Below are 23,076 nucleotides of genomic sequence, written 5' to 3'. Positions count from 1 at the left end.
AGCCCCTGTGGCTACCGAGCCTGCGAACTGTGGCTAGTCCTCGGGGGGGACGTGCTGGAAGTAGGAAACACACAGGATTTTTTTTAAGAATGCAAAATGCCTCATTAATAGTTTTCTTTATCTTGATAATACGTTAAAATGACACCATTTCAGGTATACCGGGCTAAATAAAATATCAAAATTAATTTCACCACTTTCTTTCTAATTGTTTAAATGTGGCTACTGGAAAATTCGAAGTTACCCATGTGACTCATACTGTGTTTCTATCTCGAACAGTGCTGTCCTAGAACCTCAGTCTCCCTTTCAGCTTCTGATTCAGCCAAGAGCTCAGTGTCCTTCAATATAACTGAGACAGAATTTTTCTAGTCTATTTTGAACATCCCCCTAAAGCTACAATGTACCGACTTCCAAGTGATACTTCTAATTGCCCCGAAAATTCTTAGTATCCAAATAACCCACTGCCCAACTGCAAGTATAAGTTAAGGAGGAAAAAAAAAAAAAAAAGGTGGAAGGTCAGGTCGGGTGTCTATCAGAAGCTACACAAGGTCAGGGGCATGGTGCACCTCTTCCAAAACATCATCAATTACTTCTGAGACCAAAAGTGTGCTTTAAAAAATATTGATAAAAAGTTGTTTGTTGTGGTTTAATGCAAGGATTGCCTATGACAAGCCTTGCCTGATAATACTCCAGCTTGATTTCTTACTGTCAAAAGCGGAGCCCCCCCCTTTTAATTGCCCTCCCCATCCCATGAAATATGCCCAGCAGGAGCCTGGTACCCACCCCCCTCCCCAGTATACAGACACTTTAAAATGGGGAGAGAAGGGGGAGGAGAAAGTGCCCATCCTACCACTAGGGATCACAGGCCAGTCTCATTTCTCCATGTAAATGAACTTTTTAGCCACCTCCTCAAAGAAGAAAAGCTGCACAGATGCGGAAGGCCCGTCCTGGGGCACACAATTACAGCCATTTGCATTCCTCCAGCAGCAGGATTAACACAGGAATGTGCTTTGCAGCTTTGTGGGGGGAAAAGGAGTTTAGGAAGAAAGGAATGGGGGGGTACTGCTCCCTGGTCTGTCCATCCGAAGCTCTAGGACACACTTCCACCTCTCTGAGAGTCAGAAAGTGGAAATAACTCCTGCTCAGGCTTTCTAAAGAGGGGGAGGTTGAAAAGGCCAGGGAGAGGGGAGCAGGCGGCGGGAGGCGGGAGGGAGGGGGGCCGCGGGCATTAGGGGAACTGCCCCTCCTGGTGCTTTGATCCCCTCGGTCGCTAGGAGAAACCAACTTTTCTCCTTGGGTTAATCAAAACCAAATTACTCAGGAATGTGGCAGGACAGGTCTGAGCTTCCAGGTCCCTTTGTCTTTGAGGATTTAAAATGAAAAAAAAATAAATTTTTTAAAGCAGATGGCAGTGGCTTAGGGCATAGGTAATGTGAAAAGTCTGAAGGAACCTGGGACCACATCCCCCACCCTCAAAACAAACAAACAAAAAAGATACCTGTAAACATTCTCCAATCTATCCATAATTAAGTTATTTTTGTAATTAAGTCCAAAACTCAGAAGAACTTCCCATTTTATCCTTTAACTGCCCCTCAAGAAAAGACTCTCCCCCACCCCACCCCACCCCACTATTCCTTGTCAAGCTGCAAATAAGAAACCACGCAGGGATTTAACAACACCCAAGTGCCACGACCCGGTTATAAAACGTATTATTAAAAGCAAAGTCTCCCGTAGCTGAAGAACATACTTTTTCCAAGCACAAAGCATGGGAGTATTCTGTGGTGCAAGGTGCTTCCTAGGGAATACTGGGGTAGGAAGGTGAGCAGCCAATTGCTGTTCCAATGCATCCATCGAATCAATGGTGGCTTTGTAAGCTTTGGGATCTCTTTAAACTAGAAGAAGGGCAGCGTTTAGGGACCCGCTCAATGTAGGGATGAGAGAGTACCATGCGTGACAGAAGACACCACTACGTATCTGCTGTCCAGAAAAAGCTAGGATCTCACCACCCAAAGGGATCCTGTCTGGTAGGAACGTGTGCTGGGTGTGCTGGACAGCCCAGAGACACTGTTTCAATAACTGGAGAGGCAACAGGAAAAGGCTGACCTCAGAGATGAAAGAAACCTAGGGGCTGGAGCTATATTAAGGCCTCCACACCTCCTCCCTAGCTCACACCTCTGGCAGGCTTGTGGCACTGTGGGAGGTGTGGCCTTACAATGCAACACCCCAGCTTACGTTGTTATTATTACGGACAGCTAGGAGTGAGGTGTCCCAAGGCACTTGGTAGCAGAAATACAAACAGCTCCTTGTGCATTATAAAATGTCGCTCTGTTTCCCTGAGAAACATGATGAGCCCCCACTGTCCCCCTCCAAAAAAATGATAAACAGAGCACCAACCAGTTAAGCTACAGAGCCTGGACTCCACAGATAAAATGAGGCCAACACAGGCCTGACGACCAGCTCACCATAAATTGTAACTGGCCCCAGGCCTGCGATTATCTGGGAGGTTGCACTAAAGTAACTTTTAAAATACTCTTCATGTTATCTTCAGGCCCAGTCAAACACACACATACATCACCCGTCTTAGATCTCTGCCATTAGTGTTCCATTTAGACTTTCCAAAACAAGGTCATCCCAGTAGGCCCTTGCCCTGTTTCCGGTCACAGCTGCGGACTTTCACCCCCTTCTCCAACAAAAGGGGCCTTGTACACAAAATTAACCCGAACCATTAGTCTGTGCGGTGTGAGAGAGTACATTGAGCCCTCAGAATATTTACCCTCCTTCCAGGCCCAGCCCAGGGTACTGCCCAGAGAGCCTCCCCCACAGAGGGGAGGCTGGGGGAGCTTCCCCCAGAGATTAGAGGCCCAGCTCCCTCCACCTCACTCCATGCTCCTGCAGCTGTGCAGTCAAGGCCCTACTTTTCGGAGAATAAACATAAAGCCTTCATTTTTTTTTTTTTTTTCTTTAAGAAAGAAGGAAAAAAACCTTCTCCCAGACTCAGTAGAACATGGCTTGATTTCAGGGCTGACAAGGGCTGGAATCATCCTAGATATTGCTGAGCTGTCCAATAGGGTAGCCACCACCAGAATCATGCCAGGGCTGAGCTGTCCAGTGGGGCAGCCACGAGCCACACATGGCTCCCGAGCGCTGGAAATGCAGCTGGTCCCAACTGCTGCAATGAGAGCGTCATGGCGATACTGTGGGTTGCATAAAATAGATGTATATGTTATATATTTCAAGAGTTTTTATTTCTAAGTAATCTCTATACCCAACGTGGGGCTCGAACTTACAACCCCGAGATCAAGACTCGCATGCTCTACCGACTGAGCCAGCCAGGCGTCCCGATTTTAGACTTCATTCCACTTTTTTTTTTTTAACTTTTTATTAACATGACCGCTAGAAAACGTACCACTACATATAGGGCTTGGGTTCTATTTCTATGGGACAGGACTCCAGAGGACGAAAATGATAAAGCTTCAAACACGAGCCCATTACCATGCCCTAAAAGGAAAGGGTCTTATTTTTCAAATGCTAAAAAGACCAGAAAATTAAGCAAATGGCAACATCTGATATCTCTGGGTCAGAGGCTGGTCAACATGTCTAACTTGGAGGAAGAAGCAGGAATCTGCCATCTTTTTTATCCATGAAAAATAAATGTAATCTCTGTCCCAGTGGTTCTCAAGCTGGGGTGATTCTGCCTCCCCAGGAGACAGTGGGCAATTCCTGGAGACATTTTTGTCTGGGGGCGGTGGGATGTGTGTGCTGCTAAGTGGGGAGAAGTCAGGGATGTCCCCCAACAAAGAATTACCCAACCCCAAATGTCAGCAGTGCTCACACATAAGCAGGAAGCAACTAGAGCCGAGATCCACTCGAGCACACTTCAATACTCAGGTTTCCAGGGCCAGGGGGCTGGAGGGGGCACCCCTTGGCAAAATGGTTTCTCTGTATGCTCAGAAGTGGTAACAAGATTTAGTGGTATAAACAATGTGGGCACGTGAAAATAATAATAATAGTAATAATGATGATGATGATGTTAAAACAATAGTCACTCTCTCACCAGACTGAGGACTGAGTCTCAAAGGTTGACAGGTCTGGGTAGCTCTGTTTTTCAAACTAGTAGGTAAAAAATGGGGTTTAAAATTCAGAGCATTGTGAGCCAGACTGCCCCGCACGGAAAGGGACACCACTCATGGAGGATTTCAACTGGGCCAGCCACTTGCATGCCCAGCCCTGAGGAGAGAGGTTCCAGTGACGGGCGACAGAGCAGCAAGGAGCTGAAATCAGACCTGCAGGGACAGGAAGGGGTCAGGGCAAGGGACGGAGGAGGCCAAGGCAGGAAGTGCGCAGGGATGAATGAGAACAGTCCCCTTCGCAGAGCCAGGCGGGGAGGCAGAGCAGGAAGGGGGGGTGGGGGGAGGCACATGATAATTAACTCAGCAAGTTGATAGTATTTGCATATAAATGCCTCCACAAATCACTACAAACAAGCCAGGACAAGTCAGGCCTATTAGCATATACAAGCCAGCCCGGGAAGTCCTCTCTAGGTGGGTCATTGAGTGGGCTGCTCACTTAGAAGGCCGCCTGCCAGCTTTCAGGGGGCAGGGTGGGGGGCACGTGAGGGGAGGGCTGGGGAGGATGAGGGCGCTGTGTCTATTTCACTCCTAAACACGTCGAGTTGCAGGATGTCAGAAAGAGCTGGCCTCATTCCCAGCCCGTAAGGGAAGAGCCGAAGAAACGCTGGACCTTTGAGTGTATTTCTTGCAGGGTACTGGGTAACAAAGGCTAGCAGAGGCCACCAGCCGCAACAAAAGAAGCACAAAGGAAAAGCGTATGGGGATGGGCACTATCATTTGTGGTGAGGCTACTCAACATGCTAAGTGCTGTGAAGATGGTTCTTCTCCCGAACTGAATTCCCCCTACAGATGGGAAGCGTGTATTGTGCCCATTGTAGAGACGAAGGAAGTAAGGCTCGGAGAGGTTCAATGACTGGTCCACAGTCACACAGCTAGGGCAGACCAGAGCTGGGCTTCAGGTCTGGGACCCCGGCAGACGGGTACAGGCTAAAGCAGAGTGAAGAACAGGAGCTGGCTCCCCCAAAAAGTAGGCTTTGATTCACCTCTGCTTTTCCCACAAAACCGAGTGTGAACAAAAGAACCCCCCCCTTATGAGGGCTGGTTCATAAGCCGCTCTCTGATCCTGAACTGACCTCTCCCCAGTTTTACTGTGTAATTCTCTCATTCTTTCAACCAATGAGGAAGACTGCACCTCCCTCCCATTAGACATTGGGGAGTCTGCACCAGGACTTCCTCTACTCGCCAACTTCTCCCCTGTCCGGACAATTGTGATAGCTTTCCCGGCAAGGACAAAATAAAGTGACGGTCCTTTCCCCAAATGCAGGGGTTCTCCACTTTCCCTAAAGACACCTCTACCTCTGGGTTTCATACCTGCTGCAGGAAAAACCAGCCTCAACAACTTCTTTGAAAATGTCAGTGGTGGGGGTGGGGGTGGGGGTGGGGGTGGGGGTAGGGGGCATCTTTTTCACTACTGCCATCCTTTACCTGGAGCTACATTTTAGAAACCAGGTAGGCCCAGGTAACAAGTGTGTATACAGCCAGGTATAAGATTGACAGTCTTTATCAAAGCCTGTCCCCCTTGGCAATAATTATGTATCGAATATAAAAGTGACACCATTCAAGAACCTAGCAGAACAGAGGTGGTATTTAAAATCAGTCACTTCAAGGGATGCCTGGGTGGCTCAGTCGGTTGGGCGTCTGCCTTCAGCTCTGGTCATAATCTCAGGGTCATGGGATCGAGCCCCGTGTCCGGGCTCCCTGCTTGGCGGGGAGTCTGCTTCTCCCTCTCCCTCTGCCCCTCCTCCTGCTCTCACTCTCTGTCTCACTCAAATAAATAAAATCTTAAAAAATAAATAAATAAAAATAGTAACAGTCACTTCAGCAGTGATCCACAGGCTTCTTAAGTGTCTAGAAGTCGACTTGACGCTTGAGCAAGGATGCAGATGTTCCATGGAGAAATACAGAGCTGTTACAAGGAAAGCAAAAACCACTCCCCCTACAAGCCAAATGTACATTAAGAACCAAGGCCCTGAGCCAAAGAGCATTTTAGGAAGCAGGGCCTGAAATGGTGGAAGAGGCTTGCATTGTTTCTTGAGCAGTTAAGAAAAATTGTTTAAAAAAAAAAAGAAAAAGAAGAAGGAAAAGTTGTTAAGAAGAAGGGAAAAAAGCACACACGTGTTTTTTAGCACATTTTCACTAGACAGAAAGATGTCAGGAAGAGAAAAGTTGTCCAAAACAGGCCACTCAGAGACCGTAAGTGTGGGAAGCAAATAAGTTCACGTCTACACATATGTACTTTTTATAGACTTACAAGAGTTAAAACTCTTTTGAAAAGAGCTTTTTATACAGTGAAGGGAGACTTCCAGATTTGAACAGGCACTTATATGACTTTGGGGGGGAAGGGGGGGACTGCAGGGCTGAAATCAAGTATCAAATTAAACCCCTTGTCTTTTCTTCCCTCCGCTCATCTGACTCCAGCCTCTCGGCTAAAGAGATTCAAGTGAGAAGTCACACAGCTGCCTGTGACCTGGCAGTTTAAGACCGGAACGCAGAGCCCACAACAGAGATGCGCATTCAAATCCAGCTCAACCAGTAGACTCAGAAACATTTTTCTCCAGTCACACTCCTGGATGAAACTAGGCACAACCAAGACACCAGCAAAATTATTTTTCCGGCCCCCACCCCTCCAACCCCCCCACCCCTCCAACACCCCCCACCCTGCCCCCAGTCTCCAAGAAGTTCAGCCCTTCTTACCCCTGAGGAAGTCTACACACTGTGTCCCCCCCACCCCAGCCTATAAGCTGCCACCACGCCTTGGCCCCGATCACCCAAACACACAGCTCTTCTCTTCAGCTATCGCTCTCCCTCAACACACCCACACACGCTCTCTCACACACACACACACATTAACACCAACACACACTCTCTCACATACATGAAGTAGGGAGGTCTGAACAGTCACCAATTCCTGCCTCCAGAAGCATGAAGTGGCGGCGGGGGGTGGGGGGTGGGGGGTGAGTCTCACTCCCAGATCAAAGGTTTGTGCCCAAAATCACTTTCAGGACAGTGCGTGAAATCGGCAGCAGATGAAAATTCCACTGTCTTTTCACACAGCCGAACAGAGCCAGTTTTCCCAGTTCACAGTCTTCCTAACAGATGACTGGAGATATTCTGTAAATTCCCAAATGTTGCCCCAAAAGACCCACTTAAAAAAATTAAAGACAAGATAATCATTTAAGAAAGCCTTTAAGACCATTATGTGATTAGCAGAAGAGAAGGGGAGAGGGCTGTTGGCACTTCCCCAACTTTCCCAAGAGTGGTCTGCAAAGGGGTTTTCACGACTTCAGTCCCAAGTCAGCAATAGCCAGAGGGAGCAGGGGGTGGGAAGGGAGAGCATGCTCTGTCCACCGCACTCCCCCCTTCTAGGGAAGCCTGAGACCCACTTCAGGGAGGGAAGACGATGGAAAAATCTCGGAGGCACAAAATTCAAAGCATGAGCAGCTGAACCACCTAACCCCCCCCCCACACACACACACCCCCCACCCCCAGGACACAGGAGGACAGCTCCGGCTTCTCTGGAGGGGTGCACCAAACCCCCCAGGCATTAATCCTCGTGTTGACAAGACTGCGTGATGGCCCTCCGGTGGGAAGGGAGAAGGGCACACCCACAAGGCAGATTAAGCCGAGACATTTTACTCAGAGGCCCTGTCTGGGGTTAAAACCCACAAAACAGAAGTCTTACTATGAAATGCAGCCAAATTTGTCACCTAGCAAACTTTTTCTGTCTCGTTTCCCATTTTTATTCACACCCCTATCTTTGCAGAAGCAAGAAACTCCAGCAATTAAGGGTGAAAGAAGGGAAGAAACACCAAAGGGAAAAAAAAAAATCACCTCTCAAAGTTACAAATGAGAAGCGAAGGCACCTTCCTTGGGCAAAGAACTCTCTAGAAACACAGCCATCGCTGCTCGACCACTCACTGCCTTGTCCTCACCACCCTGTCCCCTGCCCCAAAGAATGGAAACCAGAAAACAAAACAAAACAAAAAACATTCACGTCGTCACACTGCTGGGAGGCTTCAGCACAAAGCTGCTGTCAGTTCCCCAGTTTCTGTCCATACAGGAGACATTTACCACATTGGGGGGAGGGGAACCTCTAACATCTGACTGTCCTCTTTGAACATGTGCAAAGTGACAATCTGGCAGCCAACTTTAAATCATATAGAAAGGAAATATGACAGTTGTTGATTTTGTACTTTTTCTCCTTAATCTGGATTTTGAGAGGGACTTGCCAGTGAGCCAAGATTTTCGCCAGAGTTCCTCCCTCGGGGCAATTTGACTCAATCTTAGCTTCTGTATATTTCTCCATTTGAGCGGCCTAAGGACTCAGGACACTGTGCTTTGGACAGAAAAGGCACCCTTTCAAGTCTGATGGAGACTAGCTCCTGCAAAGGCATTCCCCTGCCTGGATTCTATTAACACCGGGTCCCCGTTTCCCTTGACCGCAGTCTTGTAACGGAGGCAGAGGACGGCGGTTCTGGGCTATGCTGTGATTTCTAACGATCACCATTATGACCCAAGTTCTACACCAGAGCATTTGAATACCCCTATGAAGTACACTGTAATTGAATCTGCCTTCCTGTTGTGCTTTTAGGGTAATGCCCCCATTCTGGTTAATTACACGAGACTTGGGAACCAGAGTAGGCCAACGGGCCCAAGCATTACAGAAATAGGCCAGGCTAAGAGCGAGCAACCATTTTAATAACCAATGAAAGCATAAACCACAGCACATACCATACTTGTTGAAGTTACCAAGTCAGGTACCTTATCCCTGTAAGGCTGGCAAGTGTGAGACGCAACTTGCAAGGTTCTTCAGGCCACAAGAATCACTATCACTGTGATCTCTCCTAGAAGATGAGGCTTAAACCTTTCAGGTTAGGCAGCAAACCAGATATTCTAAAAAGTGGGTGTAACAAGTCGCTTTCCCTTCTAGCAATGAGAGCAGTTCCCTACGCTTTTATAAAATGTTGCATAGTCACGTAAATGTTTATGTTTTAACATGAGGCTGTTGCAAGTCTACAATACAAATCATTTCTTAGCTAAGGGTCTGCTCTGGGCCCTCTAATATTTCCAGGCTCTCACAGTTAACACTTCAGAAGCACAAAAAAACAAAACAAAACAAAACAAAACAAAAAGCTCCAATGCCCAAGAGCACACACAGTGACAATAAGGACACACTCTCTCTGGATCCGACTTGTGACCAGAGCCGAGGGAATCAAGCTAAATCATCACCAGCCCCAGATGATACTTGGCTAGGATTCGGCAATCACATGTATTCTAACAAACTAACCACCTGTGGGTCCCCCAAGGTGAGCCAGGCCTGTCCTGGGAGTGTCTAGTAATCATCATTTAAAGTCATAACGATGAAAACTAAAATCTCGCTTATTTTAGCTCCTTGCCACTGGGCAGTCCAATTGGCACTGAGTTTACAGGGCAGTTAAAGCCAATCTCAAAGCAGCAAGAAGGAAGGCACTTCACTGTCCTGTTGGAATGAGCCAAACAGAGGCCTGCGGAGAGCACTGTTTTGTTTGGGTCCTTTCCACCGTCCCTGAGTATTCATTTGTGCAAATAAAAGACGAAAGGGAAGAAACCAAAATTAAAGTTTCAGGTGGTTGGGGAAGCAGCTCAGATTTTATTTTTTTTTAATTTTTTTAATTTTGGAAGAGTTACCAAGTGTTTCTCAATAGTTCCCTATCAATCAAATCTGTTTTCAGGAGAACTGGAAAACAGCAGCTCTATCCCAGAGAAAGTGCAGAGCTTCAAAAAGAGCTGGGAAAGGGAGGTGACCCATGTCAGAAAGACAGAAGGTCTCCAAGTCATTTAATTCCCTGTGATTCCAAAAGGGCTGATTTTAAAGTGTAAAAGTGCTTGCTTCTGCATCTGCCCCATGTTGTTAAATAACACTTGGGCAATTAAATAAAAGAGCAAAGTGTGACCCTAGCCCATTTTGAGAGGCACTTACATGCTCTCTGAAAACATGCTGGAAACTAAATGCAATCTCCTTAGTCCTGTAATTTAAGGATGGGGGAGAGGAAAAGTTTCTCCTGGCCTTCATAGCCACACACACCCTCTGAAAGGGGGCTTCGCGGTCTCTGCAAAAGAGAATGAACAAAAATGCAGGTGCGCAAACATCCAGGTGTAGGCCTCTCTCCAAGGACTCCATTCTTGAAACCCTTCAATTATTTAGAACTGTGGCCTCCTGACTTCCCACACATCCCACCTCTGTTCCTTAATTGCTCGTCGAGTTCAGCGTGGGTAAGGAGAAGGATTTGGAATCTCGGGCAGCCTGTGGCTGTTGTGATAACGAGGAACAGGCCACATTCCGGCCCTGGCCTCTCTGGATCAGTTACCTTGGAAGGTGTATGCTTTCCTCTCAATGCAGGCCTCTGCCCCAGCACTCGGGCTTCCTGCTCCAGCCCAGCCTCCTGGAACTCGGGATTTTTAGGGTTTCCCCTTGAAACCTATCCAGAAACCACAGCCATTAAAAGAACATGAAGGTTTGACACCTCCTGAATTTAGGAATGAGGGGACTCGAGGGGCCAACTCTGCAAACTCGCACCTGCTGCTTGATGGCAAAGAAACAAAGTTCCCCAGCTAGTGGGAGCGAGCTTTAAATTATACTCTATTTATTTAGTGACTTGTTTCCAAGGATCTCAAAGCATGGGGTGAAATAAGATGACGTGTGACTTTCTCACTATCTACCTTCAAGGCTTAAGTTTGTTTTCCTTGCTTTGCCTTCATACATTCCACCAAGCAGGCCCGGGCCCTAGGGAAAGGCCTTCTCCCTGTGCCCAAGTGGGAGCCCTCTGATCTCTCTGAACTTATCTGTCAATGGCTTTTAGTGTCTTCCAGTCCTGTTAAATGACACAAACACGGGGTAGAGGCAGTGATGACCCTCCTGGATTCACCTGCTGATGGGTTTCATTTAAACCAGTTTACATGCTGTGCACCACTAAGCCAGGCAATGACTGTGTTTTGCCATTCTTATAACACAGGTATGTCCAAAGCACAAAAGACCATTTTCCAGAAAGTTCTTTTCCCTCTGTAAGTCTGCAATGATTACTTTTTTTTTCCTGCTATTGACCTAACTTGGGCAATCTTTCTCCTTTAACAGGACAAACATCACAGCTCTTCCTCTCCTCCACCCCTCTCCCCACGGAAATGTTTTTCCAGAGTGCGAACAAACTAAAATTAGAGGGTGGGCAAGTGGATCTCCAAAAGGTGCCTTCCAGCTCCAAACCTGATTCTCCCTTTAATTACTCCACAATAAGCACATTCTTCGCATTGTTTCAAACTGACCAGTGACTTCTCTTGTGCTGAAAAGGGTGCATTTTTAGGCGGAAGAACCCAAACTTTTATATGACACTAGCACTGCAAGTATTCAGAAGGCAGGAACTAATCCAAAAGCAAAATGAGGAAGGAAGGAAGGAAAGAGGGAAGGAAGGAAGGAAAGAAGGAGGGAGGGAGGGAGAGAGGGAGGGAGGGGAGGAAAGATGGAAGGAGGAAGGGCTTTACTCTGTGCCCAGCAGAATTTAGACACTCTCACCCCAGGTAGCTTCCAATTGGAATCTACTAGTTCAAGTGCATCCAGCCTGCCCTTCCCCCACATGCCCCAAGAGAATGGGAAGTTCAGCCAAGACTTGCAGCACCTGCCCGCCGCTCTAGGCCGGCTGTGCGAACCGGGAGGGCTGGCCAGTGGGGGAGGGGGGGCAGGGAGGCTCCACTCACCTGGCACACAAAGGCTCCGCACACCTCCAGAGGGAGGAGGCACTCGCAGGTCCGGGGGCCACGGCGCGCACCACAATGGGAAATTCCAGCGGCACCCGAGCCCCGAACTTAAGCACCCCAGGCGGCATTCTTCCCACCTCCCGCCGCCCCTGGGACTCCGAGGTGGCTATGGCTAGGTGCAGGGGGGCCGCAGGCAGGGGAGGGGGGCTCATGGTGGCGGCCGGGGGCTGGCGGTCACCCCTCCCCGGGGAGGGAGGGTCCCCCGGGCGCGCGGCGGGGATTCACCCACGGGGCGCGGCGCTCGCGTCCGGGTCCCCGGCCTGCCCGCCGCCGCCGGCTCGCCGCCCGCCCGCCCGGAATCGCTTTATGTAAATGAAGCTCAACTCGCAGTTTGCAGGCTCACCGCCCGGGGAAGGGGGGCGGGCGGGGCGGGGGGCCTTCGGGGATCCACATTACACAGCAACAAAGCGGAAGGTTAATTTGAAACTCACAGCCCCGCCGCCGCTCTGCTCTCCGGGCAAAGCCTGACATCTACAGTCGTGCCGGGCGCAGGCCGGGTATTCGGCGGCGGCCGCGGCCGCGCCCGCGGGGACACGGAGACAAACGGCCGCGCTCCGGGCACGGGCCTCTGGGCAGGCCGGGCCCCGCGCCCGGGTACGGGAGCCCTGGGCGGCTAAGCCTGCGCCGTCCTGGGAACCGGCCCGGCGGGAACAAAGCCCGGTCCTTCCCAGGCGCTGACCCCTCTCTCATCAAAAGTCAGGGGCCGGCCTAGAATCGGGCGAGAAGAAAGGGGCGCGCCCTCGGCCACAAAAAGGAGCCTGGGGCCTCAGAACCGGAGCCATGGGTCTCTGGGCCCCATCCACGTCACAGCCAGGCCACTCCAGCATGGGGACATTAGCCAATGTGGACAGGAATTTATTTGCAACACACACCCATCCTATTAACTGCTTTACAGAGCACTTCTGTTTTTCAGCTGCAGAAACTTAGAAAAACATCCCGGCTCTCCATTGAGAGTTTAAGGATAAGAGTTTTTCAAGGGAGAGAAAGAAAGAAGAGAGAAAGAAAAGCAGTCCGCAGCTTGCAATTAAGCTTACAGTCTTTTTACAAGACTTGCCTTAAAAAGCCACATCATTTCAGATAAGGCATACATCATGCCCTTCACAGGGAGATTCCACTGCCAGGTCACATTTAATGGGGCCACCCCAGTTGGTCAAAGCAATTGCTGGACACTTTTATATCCCCCCAGGTTCACCTTTTCCATTCTGATATGCAAAGGCAGCGCCACAGAAATCTCACCGGAAGTCTCCTGTCCTCCCTTGTCAGAATCCCACGCTCAGTCTGATTTTACTCCTGATTCTCTCAGCACAGAAAGGCACCTGCTTTTCCCTTTCTGAAAGCCACCCACCCAGGCTGGCCCCACAGCCTTGAGAGTCCTTTCCGACTGCACAATAATGAACCATGCAAGTGTTAGAAATATAATAAGCTCACGAGGCAAAAAGCTGTATGTATGGAATGTTAGCATTAAGCACACACTGGGGCAGGAGGAAAGAGGATGCCTAGCTGATTAAAACTATCATGTCTCCATGTAGAAGGCGTTCTGCACAACGTAATTTGGGTTCAAATTCACCTAAATATCCAACCTGTTGGGGACAGACAACCCCTCTCTACAGTTTACATTTTAGTCCAGAAAAGAGACTCCAAACATTTTTTTTTTCTTTAGGTAGGGCCCTGGGAGAAAAGACTGCCTCTAGGGAATAATGTCCGTTTAGGGACAAAGGAGAGCACAAGCCAAATTCTGTCACACATGAGAGAGTGTGTGGGGAGGGGGACTGGAGAGCAAAAAAGGAAAGTGGAGGATGATTTTGCAAACCAGAGTGTGATCACTGCCGAGCTGTTTCCAGACCACCTGACTTCAGACCCAAGAACAGGTGGTGTTTTCAAAACACACTATTATTTATATTAGCCACATGAGTCGAGAACACCTTAAAGAAAACCAATTAATAATTTAATTGAAAAAGTGACTATGAATAATGCATGAAGATGATGATGCTAGCAATAACACAAGTTAACACACAACACAGAGATGTCCCTGCAAAGGTCTTCAGGAACATTAGGAGCCCCAAGCTCCTGTGTCTTACCTGGGAGCAACCCGTTAGCCCGTTAGATAAAGACATAAGAAAATGTTTATACTCCCAGAAAATCTAATTTCGCTGCTTTATCTTAACTTTTATTAACAGGGGACGACCTCATCATCTGGTGACATCATGAACCTGGTGGGCCGACAGATAAATATCTTCAATAAAATAAAAGCTAGAATGCCAAAGAACCAGCTATAAAGTAATCTGGAAGGAGGCGGGGGATCTGCTGGGTACGGCTGGTGTCCCAAGTGGCGGACACCGCAATCCGCCTCCTGCACCTCACAGGCCTGACAAGTGGAACTGAGAGTGACCCTGGGTCCCTCTCCTTTATCTTAATCCAGCACCAGCTACGGACATGCTGAGAGCCGGTCAAGCTTGCCTTTGTGACAGGCAACATTTTAACAGGTGAATCCACAGGCAGGTCATCTATGGCCCCTGTTATCATGACGAATATAAACCATTACCAAAAAGCTGGGGCATTACCGCTCCCGAAACTTATTTCCATCATTCACTAAACAACACCTCTTCAGAGGGATTCAGAAACTTTTGCACTTACAGCTGGAATCAACAGTCTCCCTGAAATCCATGTTGCAAATTCTGTCCTCCAGCTCTGCAAGGCCCTGGCTCTTCTGAGGGCAAGATGCCTGTAGGGAGACCCACGGCCTGCCCAGTACAGACGGCCTGGCACTATCTCATGGCCCCTGAACACTGTTGACAAATAAACCTACTCTCAGAAAAGGCCGTTCTCCATAACTAGTCTCATCTCATCTGGCAACAGCCAAAAGGATAAATATTTAAAAATAAATCAGGGAATGCTCACCTCTTCCCTACTCCTCCCCTTACCCACTCTCCGAGCCAGAGGCCAGCCCCCCCAACACTTAGCTGGCTGGTAAATTACAGTGATCCCAACTGAGCCAAACTGGCTTGTCTCTCCACATACACATTCACTCTCCAACGCTGTCTCCCTTCCCTTCAGCAAAGGTAAATATGATCTCTGAGCTAAGATACAGTGAATGTCAGCATTCTGACTTATAGCTAAACCTGGACTCTCTTATTTTCACAGCACAATGGGGTTTAGGGAGATCAGTGTATCCCTCCAGATCCTGGTATTTTTAGGAAAATATACATACACGTGGATTTTAAAATTAGTGCTTCAATAACCTTGAGGTTTTAACAAAGAAAAAGCCAGGAGAGGGCTTTTTCTTTGTTAAAAACAAAAACAAAAATCCCTGAAACAAACAATAAAACATTTGGAGCTAAATTGCATGCCATGCCCTGAATGCAACCCTTCATTTCTAGGCAGTTATATTTAAGGACCTGGTACCCGCCGGGTGACCAGGCCCTCCTGGGTAGGACAGAGAATGCAGGCTTTCCTGAGAACAGCCCACACTCACCTTTGTAACCATGGGAGGCTGGTGTGCCAAGGCCTACACACAGATGTTTTGATTCACATTTCTCTGACACATACCTCAAGGCCTCCATCTATCGCTACAATGCTAATTCCAGAGATTAATTTTTACCCCCAAATAGTGGCTTGAACAGTAACTAGTTTACTTATCCACCCTCCCCAACTCAGACCCTAAATCTGTCATATCACACATACAAAAGACACAAATGAGTAACCATTTTCTAAAAACCATGATTGGAAGGAGCTTTTCCATATTGATTGTAAGTTACAAGAGCCCAAGTTTTAAGACAGCAAAAAATAACTTGCCTTAAAACAGCTTTAAAGCAGTAGGTAAAGAGCTTGCTTTCTTTTTTTTTTAAACAAAAATATTATTTCTAAAAGGGCAAAGAGAATTTGTCATGCAAGACTTTTATACCCAGGGGGATTCTTACATTTGTGTTTCTAAACCTTGAAATTGAGAATTTTAATGAAAAGGCAGACAGATGCTTAAGGACAGCATCGCAATCAGGGTCCATACATTACAGTAGAGAAGCGCTTTGTTTGGGGCCAGGAAAAAGAGGTGGATTCCTATTTTGTTCATGGGCCATACCCACTGTCTGACACATCCCTCCGCGCTCAGCCTGATGCAAACCACTGAATTCTTGGAGGGAAGCAGGTTGGAGGAAGAAGAAAGGAAAAAGGAAATAGGAGAGGAAGGAAAAAGGGGGAGGAAATATGGCCTCTTTATATGAATCGTAGTTTGAAAAAAAAAAATCTCAACACAGCATCAATTCCATAGGATGTACCAACAGCTCCCATACACATGTGTTAAAACAATCAATTAAACAAAATGCCAGGAACACAATAACCAGGATCAGATTTTTTTTTTTTTTAAGTGAAGAATTTCATTTAGCTTTGCAATTCCTTCCTATCAAGCAACCAGTTCTCGGGGCAGGACACTAAGAGATAAACAAAAGACGACCCTGTTCACACTTCCCAAATGAGAATCCCATTTTCTTATCTTTCCATTTGAGTGCATTTTTGTTTGAAATCTGGGCTAATCTGACTTAAGAGCCCGAGCTGAAATTTCACATATCCTCCAAGTCAGCCAGTGTTTTAGAATTTGGATTTCTATTCAGGCTGTTCCAATCGTCAGTGGGGCCTACGGTAAAATGTGCTTCATGCTGTTTCGTTTGTCTCTCTGCAGACAAATAGAAACTGTGAAATTTAAAGAATGGATAAAAAAAAAAAACCTAAAACAAAGAGGTTAAAAAAATAGGACAAATGTTTTTGCTTTTGTGTCTCCCTGGAGCAATTGTTTGGGGAAGTCTGCATTGACAATAACCATGAGAAGGCCATCTAAAGGCGATGCGCACACAAGGGGACTCCTTGCCTGCTGCCTTTGGTCTGGGAGAAAAAGCACCTTAGCTCCGTTCTCCAGGAACAAAAGGCCAGGGCCACAGAAGGGGGGAGAGGTTACTGGGGCTTTCACAGGGAGCCAAGTGTCAATGCAGGTTCATTTTTCACCCGTCTTAGTTGGAAAGCAGCTCAGTGAACTTCCTAATGACTGCTTTTCCCTCTCCCCCTATTATTTCTAAACCTAAAAGAACAAAACAATAATATTTTTTTAAACCTAAAACCCATCATCCTATTAGAGGAAAGCCTTGGGGACCTACAAAGTTTTTCCCTCCTTCCTTTCCCCACCCTACTTTTCTTTTCTTTTTTTTTTTTCTTTTTTTTTTTTGGAGGAGGGGGGATTCCCATTGTAGATCACATGGAAATAAGAGACAAGTGGACCTTGTGGTCATTTTTAGTAGTGCCAGAGAACTGCCTTTATGTCTACAGCAAGGCAGGGAGCAGAAAAATAAATGCAAAAGGGGAAAAAAAAAAACTGAAGAGGGATAGAAGGTGATAGTCGGGAGGCTGTGGGGCAACGCCTGAAAACATTTTCTTTTTTTCGCAGCGTGCAGTGGCTAATGCCGGCTTCAGATGTGCGAGTGAATCAAAGTCATCACTACAAGGTTAGGGGTTTTTTTGGGGGGGGGTCATGGAGAAGTGGACAATAAGGCTGTATTAAAGACAGAGGTGTGTGGGTGTTGTGTGGGGGGGTGTTGCTTCAAAGAAAGGAAGCTGAAATGAATCACTGCATGCCATGGAAATGCCAGGGCAAGTGGCTGTCGGAGTGTTTCACCAGATTCTAAGCTGGAAACATCTTCCCCAGCAGGCGAACCCTAGGACGAGGCAGTGACACGCAAACCTCAGCTTTTGAACCCGAAACTGGCAGTTTCGGAGTGTGTCCCCCCCTTCCCCAGGCAGTCCCAGGCTCTGGCTGAAAAGCGAGGTGGGGGTAGGGATGAGAGGGCCCTGCGAAGAAGCACAATAAACAACTCAAATATGAACGGAAATGACATCAGCAAAGTGAAGGACCTGTTTACTGCAGATCAAAACAAAACAAACTTCCAAACCTTTTGTGTATACAAGATAACTCTATAAAAAGCCTTCCTAAAATGTCACCAGGGTCGACACATCAGCATCCCAAGAAAACGGATGACAGTTACCAAAGGGGGAGGGGGCAGAGGGAGGAGGAAGGGGGATGAAGGGAAGGAGATGGGAGGAGATAGAAAACCAGAAGGGGCCAAAAAGCCAGCTGACTAGTTCCCCCCTCTGCTGATCCTTAATATTTATTGGTGTTTATAATCTAAAAGCCATGCTCTGTGTTTCACTTAATACAAGGCCAGACAGTGCTGTCTAATGAGGCAGCATTACAATCAGCTTGTAATACTGAATTTTTAATGCTGCCAAGGATTCTGTTACATAATAATATGAAAAACAGAAGCTGAAAGTGGGCTCGCGGTGACAGGACACTGGAGGCTTCAGGCAGGCAAGTGCCCCACGTCCGCCTTCCCTTCCCTCTCTGCCCACCCCCATCTCCCGATTTGCAACCAGCCCTCCATCCCTATACCGGAGGTCGGTATAGAAACCAAGAGGATTTCTTAGGAAATCTACTCTTTTTATTATTATTGCTATGATTATCATCTCTGATCCAGAGTTATATTTCAAGAGTTTGAATCCTAGCCTATCTGGGGTTAGAAGTCTGTGATGAAAACTGGGGGAGGCTGAAGAGACAAGGAGTACAGGAGTGCGGGGTAGCTTATTTTGAGAAAGCTAAACAATATGTAAAAAAATCACAGCGGGGGGGGGAGCTAAGATGCTGGGAGGGGGGACTGAAGTCTGCCGACCATATTCACAGCTGCGGCACTCAGTTTACACTGGTGTAATTTAAAGGCATATATATACACACATACACACACACACACACACACACACACACACACACAGCCGTTGCTCCTCTCTGTAATACCCCAAGACTGTAAATCTATAACCACTGCAATGATTTAGTGATTAAAAACATGATAACATATTGTGTAACTGCAAACCACAGAACCCCTGCCAACTCTCCTCTAAGATAAAGAGGAAAAAAAAAATACAGAAAATGTGTTGCTTGCAGCGATCTTCCTAAACCGAAAAGATTTTAATAAAAGAACCTATATAGTAGACTGATCGGAAAAGGGTGAGGGAATTCTATGTGAAGTCAGCAAAGGGAGGGGGGGAAAGGGCAGCTTTATGTGGGATTCTTTTCCTTGTACTAACAAATTACGACCTAAACATGTCTTTTCTTTTCTCTCTCTCTCTTTTTTTAATAGTTTGTTGTAACTGGAATAACTGGTCTTGTGTGCTGTCTTGCATATTCAAAGCAGCTTTGTAATCGGATCTGGAGACCCAACCTTATTTGCCTGAACTCAACAGGGTTTTTCTTCTCCCCCCCCCCCTCTTGTTTTGTTTTGGATTCGGTATTGTGGGTTTTCTGTTCTTGCTGGGAGCAGACAACTACGCAGGAAGAGGCTCTGGTGCCTTTAAGCTACAGAGCAAACACCTGAGAGGGGGAGGCACAATTTGTAACCTGACAGGAGGAGCCTAAAATATACACAAAAAAATAAAATCAAAGCAGCTGTAGGGGTTTTGGCCTCTGAGCAGCTGACCTGACCCCATTCCGTATATTCTTTTATTTCCCCATTGCAGGATTCCTGCACCTTGGGTCAGATTCGAACTCAATGTGACCCTGAGGAGAAGGCAGTCACTGAGCCCTGGAAAACTGCTCCATATGTAATGGGGGGGGGGATGGGGGGAGTCTAAGCACATATGCATTCAGACTCCCCCAGTGTAGACACCCACACACTATGTCCTTACACACACACACACATACATACATACATACATACATACATACATACATACATCTGTCAGGAATGCCAGGCCATGGGGCCAGCTCCAGCCCAGCTTTCAGAGCTCACACTGCCAAGAGCCTGAACTCTCCCTAAAGCCCCCCAAAATCTTCCTATCTACAACTCTACCCATAAACACATGCATGCACAGACGAACACTCCTCCAGAGACTTTATATGTTTAAAAAGTCCACAGATCTGAATTGCCTCCTCTCTGGACCTGAGCAGGGCAGTTTATTCAGAGAAATCAATAGGAAAGAGCATTTGCAAATATTTATATAAGCCCTGTGCGTTTCAGCATTAAGTAATTAAAAACTAAAACTCAGGGAGGGGGAAGGGAGGAGACACACAGAAGGCGGCTGTAGGCCTAGAGTGGGTTTTCCTGCCCACACCTCATTTCCCCAAACCACAATCCTTTCAAAACCGATTCCATGTACACTTTTTACGAAATCCTGTTCGTGCACCATTTGCTAGACTATTTCAAAATCATCTCCAAATATGGATTCACCTACCACCAAGCTTTCAAGCCTGACTATAAGTGTCCGTATTCCCTTTTTCTCTCTCTCTAATGCACACACAGCAATCCTTACTTTTGACATTGCTTCAATTTCTAGTGTATTACTCTCTACTGTATTTATATTTCTAAATTATTTGCACTAAAGATATCTAACATTGTAAGATGAAAGGAAGGGCCCACAAGGTGGTAATTCAATGAATGAATACCCACCCCCTAAACCCCCCCAATAGTTTCCACTCCCCTCAACCTACAGGATACCCACACCTTGGGGGTTCAGTACTTGAAATCCACATATGCAAACATATATGCCCCAACCCAAAAAATGTACAGTAAAATCAAGGAGTTTTTAGATGAGCCACTATCGAGTGGACCTCCTCTACGTTGTTCCAGAGAGCTGGGCATTAAATTCAGCCTGTACTGCCTCTAAATCTGCTCTGAGAAGCCAAGGCACTAGAGCACCCACACTGCAGATATTGTAGAAATATGTAGAAATTTACAGTAAATGTAGGTACATGATTGCAGCACGCTGCCCTATTGATTATGCAGATTGTGATCAATCTCCCCTCTCCCATCTCCCAAGCCTCTTTCTGAAGACCTCCAAATAAGTTGCTCTGTAACTAGCCATTCTCCCAAAGTAGGAAGAAAAAAGTAATTTTTTAAAAAACATAATAAATCCTCAAGTGTCCCCACTGAAAGGGCTTGAGTCTTTTTTTTAATTCAAAGTGAATTTATGCTCTGCAATTTGCATTACAGTCAAGCGATCACTGTATGTCATATTCTTCAAAGGTGCTTAACAAACCCCCTTTTAAAAGTCACTAGAACCGGAGGCCAGAAAAAGGCAATCAGCCTCCTTCTTCCATATAGTCCTTAGATCAAGTTTCAATAACTGAGACCAGTAAAAATTGTCATATTTACCTTAAGTTGGAAACAACAAGGGGGGAAAGTTAAGAGTGGGTGATTTTTCGAAAGCACTTGTAATCAAAGAATTTGCCACAGTCGAAGGAATTGCACATTTTGCAAAAGTCAGCTTCTGAGCAACAGATTAATTTGTAAAGTAAAATGTATTTTTTTATGTAATAGCTCCACAAGACACCTACGACTACTGAGTCTTTTCACAATTTAAATACACTGCATAAAATACACTCACATCTACTCTCCAATAGATATTGAAAAAGAGGTACATGAAAATGCATAATGGAAAAGAGTGAAGCAGGGCGAGGGGTGGGCGAGCGGAGAATGGAACATAAACAATCCCAGATTCGTGTGATCAAGAAAAAAAAAGAAGAAAAAAAGAAAGAAAAAGAAAAAGAAAGAAAAAGAACGAAGAAAGGAGAAAAGATAAAAGAAGAAGAAGGAAAAAAGAAAAAAAGGAACACTCCGATGCCTCTCAACTCAGCTGGTCAAAGAGAGGCCGGCCAGGAGCCCCGAGCCCCCGGGAGCCCCTAGTGTCCAGGGCAGAGCCCCCTCTGGGCGCTCGCGGCGCTGCCAGTGGGGCAGGGCGGAGAGCGCACAGGTACAGGGTCGGGCGGCCGCCTCGCCCCTTCGCCCCCTCTCGGACCCCCGGCTCCCGCCGGGCGGCCGCATCCCCGCAAGTCGAGCCCCGGCGCGGAAGGCGCCCGCCGGGCCGGCCAGCGGTGGTGGTGGCGGTGGCGGCGGCGGCGGCGGCGGCGGCGGCGGCGACGAGGCAGCGGCAGCAGCAGCGGCGGTAGCCGCGGCGACTGCTCCGGGCCGGGTGCGCGCCCCGCGCGGCGGCTCAGCCCGGGGCCCCGGCGCCTCTCGGGGTGGGGCAAAGTTGGGGGACGGGGGCGGCGGGGGCGGGGGCGCTCAGCACCGCGGACCCCCCACCCCCCCCGCCGGCCGCCGCCTTTGTCTCGGCGCCCGGACCCCGGCCGCCCTCCCGCCCTCGGCCCGCGCCCCGGCCGGCCCTGCCCCGCGGCGCCTCCAAACTCGGAGCGCGGGCCTCGCCCCGGGCGCCTCCACCCTCCCGGGGGTCGCTGGCGGCCGGTGGCGGCGGCGCGGGGGCCGGGGAGGAGGGGGCGGCCCGGGCTCGGCGGCGGCGGCGGCGGCGGCGGGAGGAGGAGGAAGAAGAAGAGAAAGAGAAAGTTTGGCGCAGGGGGAAGGCGAGCGGGACGCAGCGAGCAAGCAGGGCGCGGGCGCGGGGAGCGCGGGCGGCGGCGGCCGGGCGCGGGAGCCGGGAGGGGGCAGGACGAGCCCCATGCAAAGCAGCCCGGGCGCCCCGAGGAGCCCCGCGTCCGGGCGGTGGCGGCGGGAGGAGGAGGAGGAGCAGGCGGCGGCGGCGGCGGCGGGAAAAAAAAAAGAGGGAAAAGTTGCCACTTACGCGGTTGCTTCTCCGGCGGCGGCGGCTGCAGCGGCGCTGCTGGCGGCGGCGGCGGCGGCGGGAGCTGGCGGCGCTTTTAATCCCGAAAAGAGGCGCTCGGGCCGCGGAGCCCATCAAGGCAGCAGCGGCGGCTGGCGGGGGTCGGCGGCGGCGGAGGACGCGCTGCTGGCGGCGGCGGCGGCGGCGGCGGCGGAGCTGGAGCGCGCTCGGCGGAGCCCGGGGCGGGAGGCGGCCGCAGCCGGGGAGCCGGAGCCGCCGCCGCCGCTGCCGCCGAGCAGCATGGTTGGCGGGGAGTTTACAGCCCCCGGAGCGGGCAGGGGCCACGGAGGAGAAGCGGCGGCGGCGGCGGCAGCGGCTCTAGGCTGTAATTGGGATGCAAAGCAGGCGGTGGCGGCGGCGGCTGCGGCCGGGAGGAGGAGGAGGAGGAGGCGGCGGCGGCGGCTGCAGCGGTCGGAGGGGACGCGCTGGAAGTGGGAGCTGATGAGTGAAAAGAAAAAAAAGTCTTTGGATCTTTATTCTGCTAATTAGTTTCCTGCAAAAAATGGCTGTGATTAATTCAGTG

The 23,076-nt window shown here is 48.7% G+C and overlaps 1 protein-coding gene across 4 annotated transcripts in view; it reads right to left on the bottom strand.

Moving 5' to 3' along the window:
* The window catches only part of ZFHX3 (zinc finger homeobox 3), a 245,159-nt gene extending 222,535 nt beyond the window's left edge, over nt 1-22,624 (bottom strand). For 2 of the 4 annotated variants that reach the window (XM_088027462.1, XM_088027463.1), the window contains exon 1: nt 22,515-22,624. The gene's annotated coding sequence lies outside the window, so the exon portion shown is untranslated. Of the gene's footprint in view, nt 1-11,852; nt 12,024-22,514 lie in introns of those variants that run through there. The other 2 variants (XM_028092199.2, XM_028092208.2) reach the window with 1 other exon arrangement.
* Nucleotides 22,625-23,076: the final 452 nt, after the last annotated feature.

Source organism: Eumetopias jubatus, unplaced genomic scaffold, assembly GCF_037043125.1.
Source record: "Eumetopias jubatus isolate StellerSeaLion01/CBP00866 unplaced genomic scaffold, mEumJub1_p1.0 scaffold_10, whole genome shotgun sequence".
In the NCBI taxonomy this organism is placed as follows: Eukaryota; Metazoa; Chordata; class Mammalia; order Carnivora; family Otariidae; genus Eumetopias; species Eumetopias jubatus.
This window is presented reverse-complemented; position numbering and strand designations above follow the sequence as displayed.